The following is a 24427-nucleotide window of genomic DNA, read 5'->3' as shown; positions in this document are numbered from 1 at the left end:
CCGAGGGGTTGTTCCGCAGGACGTCCGTTGATTTTGACATGCTGGGTCCGGCTTCCTCCGAGGGGAGACCCAAGAGATCCAGACCCTCCCTCAGATCTGAAATGTGTCGCTGTTTATTGTTAAATTCAAAGCTCAGTCCAAACGGATAGGTCCACCTGTACCGTATTTTGTCATCGCGCAGCTTCGAGGTGATGGGTCTGAAGAGCTACCTCCGTGCCAACGTGGCTGGAGCCAGGTCTTGGTACACAGTACAGGAGTGGTCTTGGAATGAGATCGACCCCTTTTTCCTGGCAGCCATTAGTACAGCTTCCATATCTTTGTAGGAGTGAAATTTAGCCAGCACATCAAGAGGACATTTCTTTATTCCGGTCCTCAGCCCTCCCACACGATGGACATGATCTAGCTTAATCTTTTTTTTTTTTTAAAACCTTTATTGGAAATAAGATCAGTTACAATCGATACAAAGCAGAACATCATAATCAGCCATCGGAACAGGTTCAAACAGAGCATAGCAATTAGACCATGGCAGTGCAAAGCTCCGTCCCACTAATGCTCGGTTGCAACCCAGGAGAGCAACTTTGTCAGAAAACAAAAGGAGCAAAGAAGGTTTAATTTAAAAATAAAGTAGAAGGGGCAGGATCCGTGGCAGTATATGTAGATCAAACAAACCATGGAAAGTTCGAGGGGCAGGATGATCGTAGTCAAGGAGAACTGCCAGTGGGACGTAACGATTCCACTCGGTACCAGGATAGTCAAAAAAACAAGCAGTCCGCCCACCAACAAGTTCCCAATCGCCATAACAAAGCAGTCTAAATCCCCTTTAATAATCGAGGTAACGCAAGTGTGCAGAGAACTACCCCTACAAAGATCCCAAATAAAGAAAAGGAGAAAATAGAAATAGCCAAGAACAAAAAAAATAAGAAGGCCATAGAAACAAAGAAAAAGAAGAAAACAACAACACCCCTCCCCCATCCCCCCACCCTGCACCCCTGCATGTGGCTACGGCCTACCCCCCCAGCAGCGTGCCTGTCGCCCATTGTAAACCCGAAATATAGACAAGAGATGAAGAGAGCTAAAGAAATAAAAAGGAAAAAATAAAAGAAATAACCAACAGCCCACGATAGGGAAGGAAACATGGGGGAGACTCCCAGTGCGGGAACCCCAACCTCCCTCCCCCTTCGCCCACCTGTAAAATCAGTCAGAGAGCAAATAGACAATATAGGGAGCACCTACTTAAACAGGATGTATCAGTCGTTACGCAGTCCAAGACCCACGGGGGGGGCATAATGCACCCCCAGCCGCAGAAATGGCGCCCTAAGCACACTCGACTCTCACGGGCAAACAGGATCAATGATGCAGGTCCCACCCGCCCCAAAATGCCGGACCGGGGTAGAAATCACAAAGTGAAACAGACATGGCAGTCCAGGAATAGCCAAAGCCTCTCCAAAGTCACATGAAAAAAGCAATCCGCCATCACCGATCGTAGTCCACGGAATACGCTGTCCTGTAGCCGATCCGCCGTGAGACCTCAGGAATTCCCCCCAGGGAACAAGTCCACAGTGTCGCCATCAAGAAGCCACCTCAACGTCGAGCCGCAGTCCCGCCGTGATAGCAGTAACCTTTACCACAATGAAAGTGGCGAACGAAGCTGGTGACGGCCACAATGAAACATCGGTTCAATCATAATCAGGACTACTCCCCACCATCACCAGAACATAGGTTCGCGGCCCCTCAGAGAAATACGGTCGCCGTCCTCCGGCTTCCAGTATACCCAGCCGGGTATAATCCATCGGATCGCCACTGTTCCAACAAACAGCGCCACGGCACCGTACAGGCAGGCTTAGGAGTCTTCGGTCTCCTTCCAGTCAAGATGGCGAATTGCCTGTGTATCAGCGATGGGCAACACAGGATGCCCTTCTCCCCACCACCGAGTATTGTTCACGGGCCCCCCCAGCCCAAAAAGGCACATTAACATCGTGCTCTCGCCAGCGCCCATGAGCCGGAGATAAAACATCCGTTCAATTTGCAGGCGCGCAAAATGCTCCAGTCAGACAGGGAGCAATTCACAGAGTCCGGCGGCAAACAAAATTCGCTGGGGGGGGGAACTAAGGGGGGAGGAGAAGCAAGCAACACAGGAGAATTGTGCATTGCACCTGGAAAGGGCTCCGGCGGTGTCGAGGGTATTTCCAGGCCCCCTGGCGGGAGACCGGCGCCCCACAGGCCGATGTGTCCGTTGTTGTTGCATTGGCGGTCGGGTGCAGCGAAACGCGAGGTCCCGGTCACCGGCATCGGGCAGGCCGCCCTGCTCTGGAGAGCGTATCTCCGTCCCCGGAGCCAGGATTTTCGCCGGAATCGGATGCCTCACCTCGGGGACCATTCCGACGCACGGAAGCTCCGCGCTCTCACTGGGCAGGCAAGCGGAACAGGTGGTGAGGAGAGAAGGTCGGCGGCCATCTTGGCCGCCGGCCCGGCTCCGCCCCCGATCTAGCTTAATCTTAAGCGTTTGGGACTGAGGATTTACGCAAAAAGCCCCTCCATGAAAGCTTCGAGTTAGGGCCCCTCCGCTCCCTCCTCCCGGTCTCGAATTCGCTTATTTTTTCACGGACCCTGTTTTCAAGATCCTCCACCTTGATTTGAGTCTGATGGAGTACTCTTGTCGGGTATATACCTCCTCATGAATTTCAGTGGTTTGCCTAGTTTGATCTTGGATTTGCGCCTCTATGTCCAAGACCCTAGTACCAACTGAGTCTACATCCTGCTGCAGTGAGGCTAGCCTGTCTGTGAGGCCGGGGCGTAGCTGTTCCATCGTGGCTTTAATGTCTTGACCGAGATCAGAACAAAGCTCTGTTTTGAAGTCTCTAAACATGTTCAGGAGGTCGTCCTTTGAAATAGCCATAGCGTCTGGTCTCTCGGATTGGCGTGCTTGTGGTCTTTTGTCTGTGGGTGGGAAAAAATCTGAGACCTTATTTGATTTTTTGTTCGTCGACCTTCTTAGGGGGCATAAGGGCAGGTCTAGAGGGACCTCCGGGAAGAAGATGGAAGAGCTGAAGTGCGACGAGTCTGATGGGTGCCTAGTTAATGAGACACTTTGTAGATGTTTGTCGATCGCTAATTAGGGACCCCAATCCGTGAAGCACATTCGAAGAGATTACCCCACTACTCATCAGTATATGTTGATTGGTGAGTAGATCGGAGCGCCAGCTCTTATTTTCCAGTCACCGCGCTGCCTCAGGGGTCGTGCCAGCGCTTGTCAGGCATAGGGCGCCATTTTGTCCAGCGTCAGTTCCGTGCAACTTTGACTCATTCGGGCTGCTAAGGAGGCGTCAGCAGTAATTTGATGTGTCCTGACCGTGTCCTGCACTCTCCGCTTCATGTAGATGTGCTTCTCAACCGTCAAGACCCCGCAGGGCCGCTTCCAGGCAACCCGGAATAGCATGCGGACCAGAAGCCTAGACAAACTACGTCCGATCGGCCATCTTGTCCGGCCACACCCCCAGCAGAGGGTTTTTTAGGAAGCTGATTAACCTGTCCTGTTTTAAGGGCTACAGGGACGGAGTCTTGGCTGAGGAAGAGGTTAACCAGATTGGTCCAATAGGAAAGAGTGTGGGTGTAGAAGTCAATGGCGATGTCACTCGGGATGTGGTCGGAAGAATGGTTAGAGAGTTTTGTTTCAAGAATACATTTGCGAGGGCATCTTCAGAGATGAAATCAAAGTTCCGCCAAGTGACTAAGGATTTGTGCTCCTCTAGGGGGGTAGGGTGAATGACCTGATCTACCAGGGATTTCGCTTCATCATGAAAGAATATAGCAAGTTCTGCTGCTTTCTTTGGAGGATCGTCAGGATTGAAGGTTGAGATGTGTATTTTTGATGAGGTCAAATAGTTTTTTGGGTCTGTGAGTTGAGGAGGGTTCTGAAGTATGATGCTTTTTCATGGACAATGTGTTTATGGTATTTCGATCTTGCTGAGTGCAGAATAGAGAGATTAGTGGTGGATGTGGATTGTCTACATTGTTTCTCCAGGTGTCTCAGGTTCTTTCTTTCTGCATAAACGGATTTATTGAACCATGGAGCAGAGGCAATAGGTCTTTTCTTTTTGCCTTGAAGTGGAGCAGCATTATCAATTTTGACTGCAAAGCTAGATAGTCATTGGGAGGTAAGATCGTTGACATCCGAATTAGGGTCTAATATTGGAAGTGATAGCATGGCAGAATCACAAAGAATGTCAAGGTTAATGTTTTTGGTGTTGCGGAACCAGGTAGTAGTCCTTTTAGGTTGGCCAAGAGTTACAGGGTGAAATAGGTGATGAGAGAAGGGGATGTGGAAGTGGTCGGACCAGTCTACTGTAATAGGGACAACAATAGTTAGTACATCTGCTTTGGATATAACAAGGTCAAGAATTGAGCCCTTCAAGTGTGTTGGTTCCCAGCAGTGTTGGATAAGATCATTTACTGAGAGAAAAGTGGCAAGCCTATTGGCAGCTGAGTCTTCGAAGGTGTCCCAGTGGAATCAAAGTCTCTCAGAAAAATCTGTCTGTCACTTTGAGAGTATTGGTCACTGGAGAAGTCAGTGAGTTCCTCCAAGAAAGAGGAGCAGTCACCGTGCAGGTGATAAATGGCATGAAATCTGAAAGGGGAGCAGTGTTGCACTTGAAGCTTCAGGGAAAGGCATTCAAATGAATGGAATGAGCTGTTAAGAAAAACTTTGGAATGAAGGGAGTTTCCTAAAATGATAGCAATACCTCCCCCAACTTTATCGGTTCTATTGTTTCTAAATATGGAGTAGTCAGTGGGTAGCAGAAGATCAAAAGTAGAATGAGAGGTGTCATTGAACCAGGTCTCAGTGAGGAAAAGAATGTCAAGATTGTGAGGAGTGATGGTGTCAGAAATGTCCAGCTTTCTTTTTAACGCAGATCTGCAGTTGTAGAGCAAGCAGCGCAACTCTGACAGAACTATTTTGGTGAAGGGGGCGTTTGGGCTTATAGGCGTGATTGCGATAATGTACCCATATGAGGGTGATAGGGTAGAATAGGGCTGATGTTTAGTTCTGGCGAAGAAAATGGTCGGGATAGTGCACAGAGTAGATGTAATTGGAGAGGAGAGGGGACGGGCATAGCGTTTTAAAAGTCTTGTAACGCGCCAGTAAATTAGCAATGTTGGCAGAAGACAGATTATGGGGCCCATTAGGATGTCGGGAGGATTGCCCCGACCAGGCTGGCGGTAGCCACCACTGGCCTGGCGGGGGCAATCCTCCCGACATCCTCTCCTGAATTCCCCCCGCCATATTAGTATGGCGGGGGGACCGCGGCGGAAGGAAAGACCGTCTGCCGCTTTTCCGCCCCGGTCGCCTTGCCGCCGGGGCGGAAAAGGATTATGATGGGCCCAATCTGATGCGCCACGGAAAGGCATGCGGTCTTCACTCTGGGGGCCTCCTGTGGGCCCCCAGAGTGAAGGAGAGGTGGGGGGTGCACACGGGAGTACCTGTGCTACCCCCCAGCATTTGCATACACGAAGCAGCAGGCACCGCGTTGTGCCTGCGGCTTCGTGTATGCAAATGCATGCATACATTTTTAACATTGTAGCGGGCGGTGCAGTGAGCACCGCCCACCACAATGTTAAAAATGAGGGATGCACACATCGGGACCCCCGCCCCTAAGGCGTGCGGTCCCTCTTTCCGATGGGATGGCGGTCCTCCCATCATCCTAATGGGGGCCAATGAGTGGCTTTTTTAGAGTGCTGGAGCAAGGTCTTCCTCTGGAGTTAGGGGAAGTGGGTGCTTGCCAGGGGAATCGGGTTGTTGGGAAAGGTGGACATTTTAGTACTTAGGAGTGAGATGGAGGCTTCAAGCTGGGAGATACAGGAGATGAGAAGTCCTAGTTTGTTTTCTAAAGAGAGTAGGGCTGAGCATGGAATGTGTGAAGGATCGAGGGAGTGCAATTGGCGACGGAGGGCGGGGAGAGGTGGGGGTGAGGAAGGAGTAAGGAGTTGCAGGAGTGAAAGGTGGAGATAGATGGTGGTTGAAAGAAGTTGTCTGTGCATCTGAGGTGGAAAGAGAGTTATCTTTGCAGCTGTTAAACAGAGGAGAAGAATTGAGCTCAAATTTAGGAGGAGACGGGTGTGGAAAATGGAGGGTGGGCGGAATGCGGGGAGGGGAAAGAGTGGAGTCATTGAATGGCAGGAGGTTAGGGGAAAAGAGAGGAGAAGGGGCTGGAGAGGACCTGTGGACTAGGAGAGATGAGTGTATGGGGGCTGGCACAAAATAGAGCGGGGGTTCACCTAGAGGGTAGTTGAAGGGAGAGTAAGGTTCTAGTAGGCCCAGGGGAAGGAAAAGGGAGAGATTGCCAGGGGAGGATACAGGGTTGAGCAACAATAATGGAGAAAACGGAGGATAAGGAGAGAAGAAAGGGGTTTACGCAGATTTCAGGATAAAAGGAGGGGGAGAGCGGGTAGGGAAGAGGAAAAGGGAGGGAATAAGGGGCAAGGTCACAGAGTTAGCTGGGCAATCAAGCTGTTGGAAAGATATATTTTAAAAGGGTGTGTGGGCGGGGTTAGGGGGAGGAGGATACTACGGAATTCCAGGATGGTGCAGAGGCGAAAAGGGGAGAGTTAGCCATAGGTAGGGCTGATGTGATTAGGGTAACGTCCCTTTCAGAAGGGGCAAGATTGGGAGAAGAGGGGGCATGGAGAGGGGCGGCAAAGGGTCGGCTAGGAGGGAGGCCTGTGCCTCCCGGTAGAGCGTCCTATTGGAGTTTAGGAGTGTCAGGGGAGGAGATAGGAAGTGAAGGGAGGAGTTAGATGAAGAATCAAGGGAGATCATGGTCACCGGGTGGAGATAATGGAAGAGAAGAGGTGGTCGAAAAGAGAGAGACAAGTGTATTTTGCTTGAATCAAGACAGTACCAATGTTATAGAGTGAGATAGTTTCCTCTCTAGTGGAACTATGCACAAAAGTGGTGTGTGTGTGCATGGGGTGGGGGTGTGCATGTGTAAGGGTAGAGAAAGATTAACAATATGAAGGAGCCATGGGAGATAAATCTATTTTAATACTCTTAAAACATAATAAAAAATACAGCTTTGTGTAGCCAAAGCTAGGGTATATATTGGGCACACCAGGTTTAAGGGATGTAGGTGATGACATTGTCCTCGTAGCTTCATGCGAAAGCTTGGTTGGTTAAGGCAACTGATACAGAAATAATGTATGTTGCTACAGGCCACTGGCTGGAAATAAACCCTCAAATTTCAGTAGACTGTCTTGCAGATTTGATGCACAGCCTGCCACTTTTGTCTTCTCTGAAGCTGGATGCATAATTTGTTTAGTTTTGTTTTCTGGACTTTGTGCTTGCCCGTCCCTAATTAGCGAATGTCTGACTTTTTTAAACTCCTGCTTGAGTTGTACCCCTTTCTAGGCGCTGTCATATTTTGTCAGGTTTCCACCTTAACTTGGCCAGTAATGCATGTTTATGACATAATTAGGGGAGCTCCACGTAATCTCATGGAGTTTTTATATAACTCAACAGAATTCCGTGGAGTTCAACTTGACCAGTTCTGCCCACCCCTACTTGTAATAATCCAATGAATTGGTTAGTATTGTCATGTGACTTTTAATGGGTGTGTAATAGGTTTCGATGTAGTACAATTTAATAAAGGTATGCATTCTAGCTTTTTTGTCACTCACTGTGCTTCTTTAGTACATAATTGTGTTATCTCAGAAGCCAAATATACAAGATAACCAATCGTAGTGTGTGGTATAAAATTACTAACTATGATTAAGTATGCATTTGACTAAATTTTCTCTCCCGGTATATACATGTACAACTTTGATTCAGTGACTGAATGTTTGAGAAACTTATTTGGTAGTGTGTAAGCAAGATGATTCGAGCTTGGATAGTTGGACACAGTTTCATTTATTGGGCCAGGGAGTATGCCACAAGTTGTTGCTGTGAAAGTATTTTAGGTTTGGAAAATAACGATATTGAATGGGATCTAAAAGTGGTAGGATGTTGAATAACATCCTCCCTCTGCTTTCTTCACTTAGGTGCCCATTAGGATTGCGGGCGGACTTTGCCCGCCTGCCATCCTGTCGGTGAAAGGGACCACCCACCATAAGGGCGGGGGTCCCGTAGGTAGCATTAGGATGCGCCCGCCACAGTGGCGGGCGCATCCTGCATTCCTACCATTGTGGCGGGCGCTGCACTCAGCACCGCCCGCCACAATGGCAGGAAGGCATGCTGTGCACTTCCATGCACAGCATGGCAGGCACCTCGCGGTGCCTGCCATGCTGTGCATGGTGCTGCTGGGGGTAACATAGGTACCCCCCATGTGCACCCCCCACCCCCCGGAGTCCCTGGGATCCCACAACGGGCCCGTGCAGGGAATCTCCACATGCCTTTCCGCAAAGGCATTGTTTAAAGCCCATGCTAATATGGATGGCGATGTCTGATAGACAACGCCACCATATAAACCATTTTCCGCCCCGGTCGCAAGGCGACTGGGGTGGAAAAGCGGGGGACGGTCTTTCCGTCCGCCACCGACCCCCCAGCCATACTAATATGGCGGGGGGTCATTCTGGAGTGGATGGCGGGCGGATTGTCCCCTCCAGGCCGGCGGTGACCACCGCTGTCCTGGCGGGGGGAATCCGCCCGCCATCCTAATGGGCCCCTTAGTGTTTGTCAGCATACACAGTTTATGTTCATTCATTGTAGAGGGAATGATATAGGTAATCTCACAGGTGTAAGAATAGAGAGAGAGAGAGATGAAAGCTACTTTTCAGAGTTAAATTAGTACATTCCCTAATACACATGTTGTGTTTGCAATATCAGCAAGACTGTGTCTGCATTCTTGAGTGCTCATACCATGTCTGTCATTTCTCACTTAAACATTATTTTTACAAAACCCTATCTATATTGTGGCAATGGTGTGCATTTAACCTCTCATGGCAATAATATGTTCCTCACAAACATCAGTGATTGGCTAAGAAATCATATATAAATTGAAATTCAACAGTTTAAATCAAAGGCTCTTTTAACAGTCGACCTGATCTCAAACAAATTATACAAAAACATGGATGTATAATAGTTAAGAAATGTTTTTAAGATACTGCAGTTGTTTCTAGAAATGTTTGTAAAAGTACTGAGGCAATCCGTAATATTTTTTTTTAAATAAATGTAATGTTTTCAAATATTTTTGCTTACCTACTTCCACTTTACAACAGTGGTATTAGATATGGGAAAAGTACAAAACCTAATAGTTACCTTGCACAACACAGACAAAGTACACCTAAAAAACAAAACGGCAGCTTTCAATATTGTACAGGCTGTCGTTAGCCAATCCTGTAATCCCTTCACATTGCTATGTACCGCTGTATCATCACAATGCTATGCGACAACAGATATTACAAAGTTTAAATGCTAATAAATCTAAAAATACTTACCCTTTTTAGATGGAACCATATAAAGAATCATCTGCACACCAAAATCTTCAGTCCTGCTGATTTTCATCCACATCTAAATAATCGTGTTTGTGCTGTGTAAAATAAAAAGTCTTGTAAAATCATTGCATTTTAGTGTGTTTTGGGACCTTCTTTGGGTTTCACTAAATTCTGCAAAACTTTCAATCCTCCCCCAATCTAATGGGTACAGTAGGGCAGCAAAGTTTTACGGATCTCTGTCAAACAGGTGCAAAGTTATTAAGGGACACAAATCGGAGGGATTCCTATCTCTGGGTAGCCCTAACCATAAATACAGAGTGGCTACTGCAACTCTCTCCCTCTCTCTCTCCAATATATGCTCCTTCACTCTACGTCACAACACTGTACACCAGTAAGCTCAATGTTATTCCTCTCTACACAACTCCACTTTACAGTAATCCACTGTATGCCACTCCTTTCTACACCACTACACTCTATTCCACTGTATGTCACTACACTCTACAACACCCAAGTCTACACCACTCAACAGTATTCTATTACACTGCATGCCACTACATTCTACTCCACTACACTCTACCCTACTCCACTCCATAATTCTCCATGGTATTCCACTCTACAACACTCCAATCTATGTTACTCCACTATACGCCACTCCACTCTATGTTATTCCACTGAACGCCACTCCAGACTACACTACTGCAGTGTATGGCACTCCATTCTATGCTAGTCCACAATATGCCACTCCACTCTACCCCACTCCAGTGTAGGCTATTAAACTCTTCACCACTCCCCTGTATGCTTCTCAGGTCTATGCCACTTCACTCTCTATGCTATTTGACTAGACGCCACTACTCTACACCTCCCTCCACTCTACGTCAGTCCACTCTGCACCACTACACTTTATGTCATTCTACTTTATGCCACTTCACTCTACCCGATTCCACTTTATGCCATTGCATTCTACCACACTCCACTTTATTGCACTGCACTGTACACCACTCCACTGTACACTATTCCACTGAAAGCTGCTTCATTATACACCACTACACTGTACACCAATCCACTCAACACTATTCCACTGTACGAAAGTCCGCAGTATGACACTCCACTCCACTCGGTGATATCCCACTCTATGCCACTACACTCTACACCATTCTACTGTACGCCATTCTACTGTATGGTATTCCTTTGCATCCCACTCTTCTCTACCTTGTACTACTCCTCCCCAGTATACTCTACGCCACTCGGCTATATGCTACTCCACTATACACTACTCCACTATATGCTACTCCACTCTACCTCGCTCCCCTCTACCCCACTCCACTCTATGCCAATCCGCTCTGCACCACTTCACTTGACTCCACTCTATTCTACTCCATTCTATGCTACTTCACTCTATGCTATTCCACTGTACGCAACTACACTCTTGCCAATCCACTCCTAGCTACTACACTGTACGCCACTCCACTATACACTATTCCACTCTATGCCTCTCCACTCTATGCTATTTCACTCTATGCCACTCCACTGTACAGCACTCTATATATGCTATTCCACTCTATACTATTCCACTCTATGCCACTCCACTCTACGATACTCCACTCCCCACTATTGTACTGCATGCACTATAATGTTCCTCACTCCACGTACACTGCTCCACTGTACGCCACTGCACTCAACACTACTACACTGTACGCTATTCCAATATATGCCACAATAGTGTGTCGCTACAGTGTACGCCACTCTACTGTACGCTATTTCAGTGTATTCTCTCTGATGTACGCTATTCCACTTTATGTTACTCCACTCTATGCCACTCTACTGTACGGCACTGCACTACATGCTATTACACTCTACCCAATTCTACTATTTGCCACTCAACTGTACCTGACTCCACTGTACGCCGCTCCACTCATCGCCACTGCACTCTATGCTACTCCACTGTACAGTATTACACTCTACCACACTCCATTCTACGCCACTCTACTGTTTGCCACTCCACTGTATGCTATCCTGCTGTACACCACTTCACACCACTATACTCTGTGACACTACACTGTATACTACTCCACTCTAAGCCAACCTACTCTGCACTATTCCATTGTATGCCACTCCCCTCTATGCTATTTCACTCCACCCTACCGTACCCGACTCCAGTATATGCCACCACAGTGGAAGCCACTCCACTGTATGCTATCCCACTGTACGTTATTCCACTCTACAGCAGAACACTGTAAGCCTCTCCAATCTACGCTATTTCAGTGTACGCCACTCCACTGTACGCAACTCTACTCTACTCCAGTGTATGTCACTCCACTGTACGCCACTCCAGTATGCTATTCCATTGGGCACCACTTCACTCTACAACACTACAGTCTACACTATTCCACTGTATGCCAATTCAGTGTATATCACTCCACTCAATGGTACTGTATGCCTCTACATTCTTCAAAACTGTATGCTTCTCCACTCTAGCACACTGTACCACATTCTAGTCTACTCTACCTCACTCAACTGTACAACACTGTACTACACTCAATGCCACTATACTGTTCTCCACTCTACGGCAGTTCCACACACTCTACCACGGCGCATACCACTCCACTGTATGCTATGCCACTACAGTGTACTACACTCCACCTCACTGTACTATAGGAGATGCCACTCCTCTATATGACACTTTAGTTCACTATGCGGTATGCCACTTCACTCAACTACATTGTACGACAGTTCAGCCCACTGTACGATAATGAAATATGTGCCACTCCACTCTACATCACTTCACTGTACTCTATAAATCTGCATTCTACAACACACTACGACACTGTATGCCACTGTATGACTGACCGACCTGCCCTGGTCAGACCCGATCGCTCCCCCCGCCACCGCTACCAGGCCGAGTCTCTGCCCCTGTGTGGAGTGGCCCCCTGCTCTTGCCTGCTCTCTCAGGCTGCTAAAGTTTGCTGTCTGGACTCGTGTCCTGCTTTTGCTGCTTTGCCTCGTGTTGCTGTCTGTTCCGTCGCTTCCCTGCCTCTCGTAAATTAGCTCCGCCTTTGTATTCTGTGCCTTAAACTCTGTTGCTGCTCCTATTGTATTTTATCTGATCAATGTACTCACTGTTCCGTCGCTCCCCGGCCCCTTGTAATTTAGCTCCAACTTTTGTATTTTGTGCCCTAAACTCTGTTGCTGTTCCTATTGTATTTTGTCTTTCACTGTACTCACTGTACTTGCCCTATTCCCCTGACCCACCCCGCTCCCTGCCGCTGCTCCCCCGCGGCCCCACCCACGCCCCCTCTGCATCTCCTCACCGCTCCCCCCCACTCGCCACCCCGCTCCCGCCCCCGCCTCCCAGCTGCCCCTCCCTCCCACTAAGTAGTGTTTAAGCCCGACGCGCGGGATGAGGAGCTGCGACCGACCGACCTGCCCTGGTCAGACCCGATCGCTCACCCCGCCACCGCAGCCAGACCGAGTCTCTGCCCCTGTGTGGAGTGGCCCCCTGCTCTTGCCCGCTCTCTCGGGCCGCTAAGGTTTGCCGTCTGGACTCGTGTCCTGCTTTTGCTGCTTTGCCTCGTGTTGCTGTCTGTTCCGTCGCTCCCCTGCCCCTCGTAAATTAGCTCCGCCTTTGTATTCTGTGCCTTAAACTCTGTTGCTGCTCCTATTGTATTTTATCTGATCACTGTACTCACTGTTCCGTCGCTCCCTGGCCCCTTGTAATTTAGCTCTGCCTTTTGTATTTTGTGCCCTAAACTCTGTTGCTGTTCCTATTGTATTTTGTCTTTCACTGTACTCACTGTACTTGCCCTATTCCCCTGACCCACCCCGCTCCCTGCCGCTGCTCCCCCGCGGCCCCGCCCACGCTCCCTCCGCATCTCCTCCCCCCCCACTCGCCACCCCGCTCCTGCCTCCCAGCTGCCCCTCCCTCCCTCCGCCCCCCCCACTCTCCATTATGGCAGAGTGCATGCGTACGCACAGCGTTGACGCGCAGCGTTGACGCGCAGCGGGCGCGCCGATTGTGCGCCGAAGGCTCACCAAAGGCAAGCCCGTCTGCGCCCGTCCGCGCCTGGACCGCGCCCAGTGCCAGGACCCCTGGGCCCCACCGACGCAAGACGACCCGACAGACCTACGACGCCGCCGCCCTCAACGCATTCAACGCCGGCCGGAACCCCGCCTGCTGCCGGGCCACCCCAAAACGCATTCACGGACCCTTCACCTGCAGAACCTGCAAGTTCACCTGCCTCCGAACCTGCACCGCACCCGCCAAGCCAAACACCAGCAGCAACCTCAAGTGCATCCTGCTCAACACCCGCTCCGTCCACAGACACGCCGTGGAAATCTGGAACCTGCTCGACACAACATCACCAGACGTCGCCTTCCTCACGGAAACCTGGATGAACGCCTCCTCAGCCCCCGACATCGCCATCCCGGATGGGTACAAGATCATCAGGAGGGACCGCGTCAACCAGACCGGAGGAGGCATCTCCATCGTCCACAAGAACACCATCCGCATCACGACCGACTCCAACGACACCTTCGCCACCGCCGAGTACCTCCACTTCCAGATTCACACCGACCCAAAGACGACCCTCAGAGGCACCTTCATCTACAGACCCCCCGGGACCACGCACACAATTCAGCGAAGACATCACGGACTTCATCAGCCCACACGCCCTCCCCTCCGCCGACTACATCCTCCTAGGGGACCTCAACTTCCACCTGGAGAACAACAAGGACCGCAACACCGCCGCCCTGCTGGACAACCTCGGACTCAAGCAACTGGTCAACACCCCCACCCACTACGCCGGCCACATGCTTGATCCCGTCTTCTCATCCAGCAAGCACATCACCTTCAGCCACTCCACCGGTCTCCACTTGACCGACCACAGCTGCGTCCACTTCAGCTTCAGAAAAACCACAACCCACCACCACCGGCAACAGGTTCCTCACAGAAGCTGGAGCAAGATCACCGCCGACCAGCTCACCACCTCCCTCAGCCAGAACCCACCCACCAGCACAACGGACCCCAACGAAGCAGCCCTCAACTTCACCCAGTGGCTGACCGCCTGCGCCGATGAACTCGCACCACTGAAGAACCCTCCCAGCAGACCCAGAAGCAAGAAGGCCCCCTGGTTCACAGACAAACTCAAGGACTCCAAGAAGACCTGCCGCACCCTCGAGAAAGCCTGGCTCCTCGACCAGACCACTGACAACATGACCGCCCTCAAACACGCCACCCGCAAGCACCACCAGCTCATCCGCACCACCAAGAAGAAATCACTGAAGAAACGACTGGACAACAACGCCCACGACAGCAAGGAAGTCTTCCCCCTCATCAAGGAGTTCTCCAACCCCAGCACCGCCAACAACGACATCACTCCCTCACAAGATCTCTGCGACTCTCTCATCTCGTTCTTCCACCGCAAGATTGCCGACATCCACAACAGTTTCGGCGCACCACCCACGCACCCAACCGTCGAACCAACGCCCCCCACCGCCACCCTCCGCACCTGGACCACGGTGACCACCGAAGACACAGCCCGCACGATGAACACCATCCACTCCGGATCTCCTACTGACCCCTGCCCCCACCACGTCTTCAAAAAGGCCAACTCCACCATCGCACCCCAACTCCGAGACGTCATCAACACCTCCCTCGACACCGCCACCTTCCCGGAGAGCTGGAAGCATGCCAAGCTCAGCGCCCTACTGAAGAAACCAACAGCGGACCCCACCAACCTCAAAAACTTCCACCCCATCTCGCTCCTTCCTTTTCCTGCCAAAGTCATCGAGAAGATCGTCAACAGACAGCTTGCCGCCTTCCTCGAGACGAACGGATCCCTCGACCCCTCGCAGTCCGGTTTCAGAGCCAACCACAGCACCGAGACCGCCCTCATCGCAGCAACCGACGACATCCGAACCCTGCTCGACAACGGGGAAACAGCGGCACTCATCCTCCTGGACCTCTCCGCAGCGTTCGACACTGTCTGCCACCGCACCCTAATACAACGCCTCAGCAACATCGGCATCCAAGAGAAGGCACTAGAGTGGATTGTCTCGTACCTCGCCGGAAGAACACAGAGAGTCTTCCTCCCCCCATTTCGATCCGAGGCCACCGAAGTCATCTGCGGCGTTCCGCAAGGATCATCACTCAGCCCCACCCTCTTCAACATCTACATGAGACCTCTTGCCGCCATCGCACGCCAACACAACCAAAACATCATCTCCTACGCCGATGACACCCAGCTGATCCTCTCCCTCACCAGAGACCCCGACACCGCCAGAACCAGCCTGCACGAGGGGATGAAAGACGTCGCCGAGTGGATGAAGAACAGCCGCCAGAAACTGAACTCAGACAAGACGGAAGTCCTCCTCCTGGGACCATTTCCCTCCGCCTGGGACGACTCCTGGTGGCCCCCAGCCCTGGGCATCGCTCCCAAGCCAACAGACCACGCACGCAACCTGGGCTTCATCCTGGACTCCTCCCTCTCGATGACCAGACAAGTCAACGCCGTCTCCTCATCATGCTTTCACACCCTATGCATGCTTCGCAAGATCTTCCGATGGATCCCAACCGAAAGCAGGAAGACGGTCACCCAGGCCCTCGTCACCAGCCGATTGGACTACGGAAACACCCTCTACGCCGGAACCACAGCCAAGCTACAGAAAAGACTCCAACGCATCCAGAACGTCTCCGCCTGACTCATCCTGGACATCCCCCGACGCAGCCACATCTCCGGCCACCTGAGAGACCAGCACTGGCTCCCCGTCAACAAGAGGATCACGTTCAGGCTCCTCACCCACGCACACAAGTCTCTCCACGACCTGGGCTCCAAGTACCTCAACGACCGCCTGACTTTCTACACGCCCACCCGCCAGCTACGGTCTACTAGCCTCGCCCTCGCCGCCGTACCACGCATCCGAAGAGCAACCGCCTTCTCCTACCTGGCGGCCAAGACATGGAACTCCCTCCCCATCCACCTTCGGCTGACCCAGGACCATCTCGCCTTCAGGAGACAATTCAAGACCTGGCTGTTCGAGCAGTAGCGCCTTGAGACCCTTCCGGGTGAGTAGCGCACTATACAAATGTTATGATTGATTGATTGATTGATATGACATCGTACTACACTGTTTGCCCCTACACTGCACTGTACAACACTCTACTCTACTCCATGCCATTCTACAACACTGTACTCAATTCTATGACACTATAAGACACTCCACTCGACTTTATAACACTACAGTTGATGATAACCCACTGTACAAAACTTAACTGTACTGTACAATGCTACTCCACTGGTAAATGCACCACTACACTCTACAATACACCACTCCATGACACTCCACGCCACGCCACTCCATAACACTTTACTTGACTATACGCACCTCCACTCCACAGAAATCCACTTTACAACTGTAGACTCTATGGCACTATACTGTAAAACACTGTCCTTTACTATACTCGACGACATTGCACCTAAAAACACTCAATGAAATGACACTAAAACATATGATTTGTAACACATTTTTTTTAAACAAATAAAAAACATTTACATGTAATGATAATAAAACCAAAGGTTAAAGCTAAGTTATAGTTAGGAAAACTTAAACTATACAAACTGGAGAAATTATAAAGGCATAGTTCAGACTTACATTTCAAATTTACCCACCGCTAGTTAGAACTTACAATTTTAATTTACACACCACCTTCAATTTACCATATGTCGAGCAACTCTGTTTACATTTTTCTCAAAACAGTCGCCACTCTACATTATCTATAGCTCCCCCTTTCTCCATGTACTGGTTGTACCCTTGCATGTTATATAACGTATAGCACGTGAAATCATAGCAGTCATAATAAGATTCATGACATCTAAAATTACATATTTTCTCAGAACACAGTGCACGGATGAGTGCCGCGATATGGTAAAGGTAGTGTGGGGATTGATGCATGGGGGGAAGATCCTTCTCCTACTTAGCGGCCAAAACCTGGAACTCCCTTCCCATCCACCTCCGCCTTACCCAAAACCACCTAGCCTTCAGAAAACAGCTCAAAACCTGGATATTTAACCCCCCCCCTCCTCAAGCGCCTTGAGACCCTCTGGGTATGTAGTGCGCTATATAAATTTCTTGACTTGACTTGACTTGACATGCAAGAAAAAATGCGTACTCCTATTATTGAGTTGACACACTCCCTTCCGTACATGCCGTCACGCCTGTGTAACCCCCCCATACACGTGAAATGGTGAGATTGCACTAGCATGGGCAAAGACGGGCTGTGGCATTTAAAACAACACATCTGCTAGTCACATCCTGGAAGCAGAAAAGAAATGAGGCGAGCCCACGACTGCCCAGGAAAAGGTTGTGCAACATTGATGAGGTCCAGCATGACCCTGAGCTGGCATTACCAGGCATTACCAGACACTTATGGATAGGAAACAGAAGGGTCATGTGCCAGTGTCGGGATTTGTGCCTGCAGCCAGTGCCCCATAAAACAGTCTACAGGGCTTAAATAGGCTTGAAAGGATTTTGGTGCGATTCATGAAGACATAAGCACATCCTGGAGCAGTGCACATTCACAGCTTGAATAGCCAGCAGGCAGGAAAGTAGAGACAGTGTGCAAAAGTAATAAAAAGTGCTTTTTCGTTTAACTTTCGGTGCAAATTAAAGGTACTGCAGGTCGGGGAACACAGCGGGCTGAAATGTTTGTTTTTTAAATTACATTTGAATTGTAGCATCCTGTCTAGTGCTTCTAGATTCACATAATAGTTTCAATAAATAGACACAACTTTGCACAATGTATAATTGTCTAGAATATAAAGTAAACCTGCGCCTATAAAATCGCCTTTGATGGTGACACATGCATGTGATTTATAGAGGAGATAGATGAACATTGGTAACACATTTATAAATATGTGCAGTATGACTGTAGTTTAAAAGTAAAGATGAAAATATTTGGTTACATTGAGTCCTGATTTTGTGATCTTGTGTATGTGCAAAAACATTTCAATTATTTATCTGAGTTCACATCAGAATGTGAACACTGTGTAGCAATAACGCCAAATGAAAGTACATCACTAGAGGAAAAACAACTTCTTAACATGCAGCCAGTGTGTGGGTGAATGTGGGGCGGTGTACCACTGCCTTTAGTAATAAACTCCGAAGAGCGGCTGTAGTGTTTCACTTTGATAAATCTACTTAATTTTCATCTCTGTTGATCTGCAGCGTTGCAAGTTGATTCTTAAATGGATTTATTTTTGCGGGGGAAGCAATTTGCAGCATCTTAAGCATTCTGAAAACAGGTTTTGACAACAGCATGCATTTAGGTGTCAAGAGTTCTGGTTTAGGTAAGGGAACTGGAATAATCAGCATAATAATTACAATAACTGTGTGGATTTTCCTACTTCTACCAAGCACTACAAAACTGGGAGGGACTTCTAGTCCCATCAGACAGGCTCAGGAAATGTACTGATGTTCACACAGGAGATGGCCAGGTTTGTAGTCGGAGGACAAGGAGAAAGCTGTTTTACAGGAGAAAGCTGGCATCCTTAATAAAAGCAACATAATTTAACGTTGTGTGAAAAATCAAATGTGAGAACACCTTGAAATTTAACATTTAACATTTTAAGCAAATGAAAAAATAGTGCCTCTGTTGTGTCCTTCAGACAGCTTGGACCAACTCAGCTAATCGGCACTAGGCCTGACACGTGGCCCTAGGAATAAAGGATGCAGACACGGGAAATAACTTGTTGGCTCTCCGTGCGCCCGTCTCAGAATGGCGTACGTGCGTGCGGAGCCTTTCTTTATTATAGGCGGTCACATGACTTCCACACTACACGCCCCTTACGCCAGGGGCGGATTATGAGCCCAAAACATAACATTCCTCCTAAAACAAGAAAAACTCAAAACAATAATTCTCAGACAGCTGCACCCTTCCGTCTTGAGGGGTAGTCTATTGTGCTAATCTTCATAGACTTCAAATTCACTTTCAAAAACTGCTCCCAACCCGTAGAACACATTACGGAACATTGTATTTAACTCTGATACATAGAACAGTCTTACGTGAGATAATCGCGTAGTCGACAGGAAGGCGTCGGGTTACGTCTCAGCCTTTGATCCACGCCCCTCTGGCTTGAACAGTCTGTCTCTGGGGCGGAGCCGGCCTCAGGCGCCTCCAAGTCGGGCTCCTCCGGATCTGACACCCCTTCCTGGGCCTCCGCACCGCCTTCTGTTTCCTTGATCACCACCCTCGGAGTGTTACTTTGTGTGATCTCGAGACTGGGCGTCGGCTCCCTGCCTGGCAAGTCCTGGGCAGTTTCAGTTTCGGTTACCAGAGGTGGTGAATCCGAGGCGCTCAAACCCCCATGGAAATGTTTAAAGTGCGACACATTCCTGGTTACAGTCTCCCTTCCGCGGACCACAGTGATGCGTGTTCCTTTAACACCAACCACTCGCCAGGGTCTTCTCTCATAATTCAAACGAAACTTTCCGCTCGTCACCCTGTTACGGAGAAGCACCACATCTCCTCTGCGGAATTGTGTCACCATGGCTCTTCTCTTGTGGCTGATTTTAGCAAATGCAGTCTCTCGCTTGCGGGCAATTAGTTCTTCATTCACGGGGGCAGGGGCCCATTGAGGGTGGTGAGGAATGGAATCGGGTACAATCCGTCCCATTAGGAGATGCGCCGGGGCTATCCCAGTAGTGGAATGGGGGGTTTGTCGGTAGCTGCGAAGAAACGTGAAAATGGCCATCTCCACGGACTGTCCCTTGTCATGAGCAATGCGAATCACTTTATTAAGAGTCCTCATGAAGCGTTCCGCTTCCCCATTCGCTTGTAGCCATCGGGGAGTGATGCGTCGATGCCGAATGCCCAGAGATGACAGGTAGGTGGCCAGTTCCTGTCCTTGAAATGGGGGTCCATTGTCTGTGCGGATTTCGCACATAGCTCCATGGGTGGCAATAATCTTCTCTACCTTCGGGATCACACACTCTGCGCTGGTGCTGGCTATTATTTCCACTTCCGGATACTTGGAATGGTCATCAATCATGACCAGCGTGTAGTTCCCATCCGGGAGGCTGCCAAAATCCATGCTGACCTTGTCCCATGGCTGTTGTGGACGAGGTTCCACGACAATCGGGGCTTCCCGAGGGGCTTCCCCCGTCACCTGACACGCAGCGCATGCCCTCACCACCTGCTCCACCATGTCATCCATCAGAGGAAACCACACCTTTGTCCGTAAGCGTGCCTTGGTTTTAACCATGCCTTGGTGACCTACGTGCGCTAACTGTATGACTTGATCAGTGAGGGCTGAGGGTATCACCAAGCGATGCCCCCGCAGAAGACATCCGGCCTCATCTTCATTGAGCTCCTCTCGGACATGGTACAGACTCTCCATTATTTTCTGAGCTTCGGGCGTGAGCATCTTCCACCCCTCCTTGGCCCGATTCCAGTTAGTCGTGTGAACAAGTTCTTTGGCCCTCTGGAGGCAGGCGTCCTGCGCTGTGACACTCACAATGTCGTTGAGAGAGATGGGACGAGGGCAAGAGCGCGCCACCACCCACCTGACATAGGCCTCTGTTTCTTCAGCTTCCTCCATCTCCTCAGCCGTGGCGGGTCTGGGATGTCGGGACAGATAATCTGCCGGGTTCTTGGCTCCGGGCTGATACTCGATTGTACAGTTGTACTCCTGCAGTTGAAGCAGCCACTTTTCTATGCGAGGCGGGGGTTTGGATGAGGTTCCCGCAAACAGGGACAGCAGGGGTTTGTGATCGGTCACCACAGTGAATGGCTTGCCATATATGTAGAGGTGAAAATGTCGGCACCCCCAATGAATGGCAATCGCTTCCTTCTCAATCTGCGAGTACCTCTGTTCCGTGTCCGTGAGAGATCTGCTCGCAAAAGCAACAGGCGTCCAGTCGATGTCGTCTCTCTTCCTTTGCAGGAGGACCGCTCCCAGCCCAGCAGGCCCCGCGTCCACAGCAATAAGCGTGAAGTTGCGGGGATCAAAGAAAGCGAGAGTGGTGTTGTTGGACAGAGACTCTTTGATGTCTCGGAAAGCTTTCTCTTGCTCAGGTCCCCAGTGCCAGGGAGTGGAGTCTTTGGTGAGGTCCCGCAGGGGGAGCGTGAGGTTAGCCAAGTCTCTGATGAACCGGCCACAATAGTTGACCATGCCCAGGAAACTCCGGACTTCAGTGACGGTCTGCGGGGGTGGCGCATCTTTAATGTCCTTCACCTTATCCGGGTCCGGGTTGACACCCTCGGCTGAGAAGACGTAACCAAAAAACCCCAGCCGGTCCCGCAGGAATTCACACTTTTCTCGGTGGAGCGTTAGTCCTGCGTCTTTGAGTCTCCGAAACACTTGGGCCAGCCTTTGATTGTGCTCCGGGATGGTGCGGGCATGTATCATTATGTCATCACTGACATTTATCACTCCAGGTATTCCAGCGATTAGCTCCTGGATGACATTCTGGAACACCTCCGCTGCACTGGAGATTCCAAAGCTGAGGCGAGTGTATCTTCGAAGGCCGATGTGAGTGGAGAAAGTAGTGATGTTGCGCGACTCCATGTCCAGCACCAACTGGTGGTACCCTGACCGCAAGTCCAGCTTGGAAAACCAACGGGCACCTGCCATCTCTCCGATGAGGTCATCTATGGTGGGCGTGATGTGGCGCTCCCGTTTTATGGCAGCATTCGGGAGGCGCATGTCCACGCATATCCTGACCGCTCCGGGTTGCTTCGGTTTCCGGGTGACCACGATGGGCGAAACCCATGGGGTGGGACCCGAAACTTTTTCGATTATGCCTGCCGCTTCCAGTTTGTGCAGTTCTTCTTCCACCAGCGGCCGTAGATGGAACGCAATGCGGCGGTGTCGCAGAGCCACCGGCTGCACCGTTGGGTCAATGTGCAGATGAATTTCTCGGCCTTTGAACTTGCCAATGCCCTCGAAAAGGTCCGGGTACTCCATGAGGAGATGTTGGACAGATTCCTCGTGGACCCCGAAGGCGAATGTCACCACTCCCAGGTCTTCCGCCGCTCTGCAACTCAGCAGCATGCCTTGGCCTTCTTCTGACACGAAAACATTGGTTTTGATCGTCTTGTTCCCATGGCGGATTACCGCTTTGAACTTTCCTCTAATCTCGAGAGGGGTGTCTTGCCCATACGCGAAGACAGTGATAGGGGTGGGACGCAGTGCTGGAGGCGTGGTCATGGTCCTGTAGAGGGAAACACTCATCAAGTTTATGGATGCGCCCGTGTCCACCACGGCTATAAGATCTTGGTCCGCTACCTGTATGGCACATTGGGGCAGGGGCCTGGTGCGGCGGGCAGCGGTGCCAATCATGTGCACCTTGTGCACCGACCGTTCTTCTTCTTCGTCATCATCCATGTCACTGTGACTCTGTTCCCCCTCCACTATGGCCTGCACAGCGGGGCGTGGTTTACGGAAGTTCTTCGATCGGCACACCTTTTCAAAATGATTCTGCCGGCCACATCCCGAACACCGCTTGCCCCGTGCTGGGCATTCTGCCATCTGGTGTCGCGGACCTCCACAATACCCACATGACTGTCCCGACGCTCCACCCTGAATGGGCGGTCTCTTGGGCCACTTGGTGGGCGTGTGTGTCTGTATCTTGTTGACCGGTTCCACTTTGACCGATGCCTGCAACGCAGCTTCCATGTGCGCAGCCCTAGCTTTGGAGAGTTCTTTCGTGCGGCCAAGAGTTAGGATGTCCGTCAGCGGCTTGCCAGACTCCTCCAGAATCCGTTCCCTTAATTTGGCCGACGCACATCCCTGTATGATTTGCCCCCGAATTTCCTCAGTGGTGTCTTGAAACCCACACGTGAGCGCCAACCTCTTGAGCCTGGTGTGATATGTGTCCAGCGATTCCTCGGGCAGCTGGCGCGCTTGTCTAAACACAAATCGTTCGTAATCTTGATTGGCCATGGGCTCAAAATGGGCATTGAGGGCATTGATCAGCGTGTGATGAGTTCTGGGGGTCGCCTCCGGGAGGGTCCGAGCAATGGAGTGTATGTCCTTGCCGCCGAGATGTAGCACCATGGCCCGTTTCTGTTCCTTGTGCGTCTTCGTAGCTTCAAAGAACACTAGTAATCTATCCACCCACTCCTTCCATTTGGGAGCGAGCGCAGAGGGCGCACCCTCCACCACAAAGGGTTCGATGGGCGGAATCGTCGCCATCCTCCCAGGCGCGCCTGCGCGGAGGTGGAGTGCGCCGCACGGCACGAGCACCACGAGCCGAGGGACAGGCTCGCGGCCGCCACACGGGGCAGGAGGCAGGTACTCTCACCCAGCGAGGATCCAGCAGCCACCCTCGTCGCCAATTGTTGTGTCCTTCAGACAGCTTGGACCAACTCAGCTAATCGGCACTAGGCCTGACACGTGGCCCTAGGAATAAAGGATGCAGACACGGGAAATAACTTGTTGGCTCTCCGTGCGCCCGTCTCAGAATGGCGTACGTGCGTGCGGAGCCTTTCTTTATTATAGGCGGTCACATGACTTCCACACTACACGCCCCTTACGCCAGGGGCGGATTATGAGCCCAAAACATAACAGCCTCTAAGGGCTGGATTCCTAAAGATGGTTGTAAATCTACACCCGGTGAAATACTCCTATGCATGGGTACAAACCTACTACCTTTGACTTTGTCTTTTCTATTGGCTTTCCTACCTGCATGAGGATTTACTCCAGCGTTTAGAAAAAGCAAATCGTCTATCAATTTCAGGATGAGAAACAGGGGCGACCGTCATGGCACGCAGGTGGTGCGGCAGGGACGGGGATCACAAGGACGGTTTTAGGGGGGGGGTTACACATGGTGAAAAAAAATCAACAAGGGATTTACCTTGCTGCCATCCGGCTCCCACGTCTCTGCTCCTGCTCTCCTCGTGCACATTGAGGAACAGGAAGCAGGCCCCACTGACCAATCACAATGCTGCAATGCAGCATTGTGATTGATAAGCACCCAGGCTCCCCGACCAATCACAACGCAGCATTGT

This window comes from Lissotriton helveticus, chromosome 2_2 (assembly GCF_964261635.1).
Source record: "Lissotriton helveticus chromosome 2_2, aLisHel1.1, whole genome shotgun sequence".
Lineage (NCBI taxonomy): Eukaryota > Metazoa > Chordata > Amphibia > Caudata > Salamandridae > Lissotriton > Lissotriton helveticus.
This window is presented reverse-complemented; position numbering follows the sequence as displayed.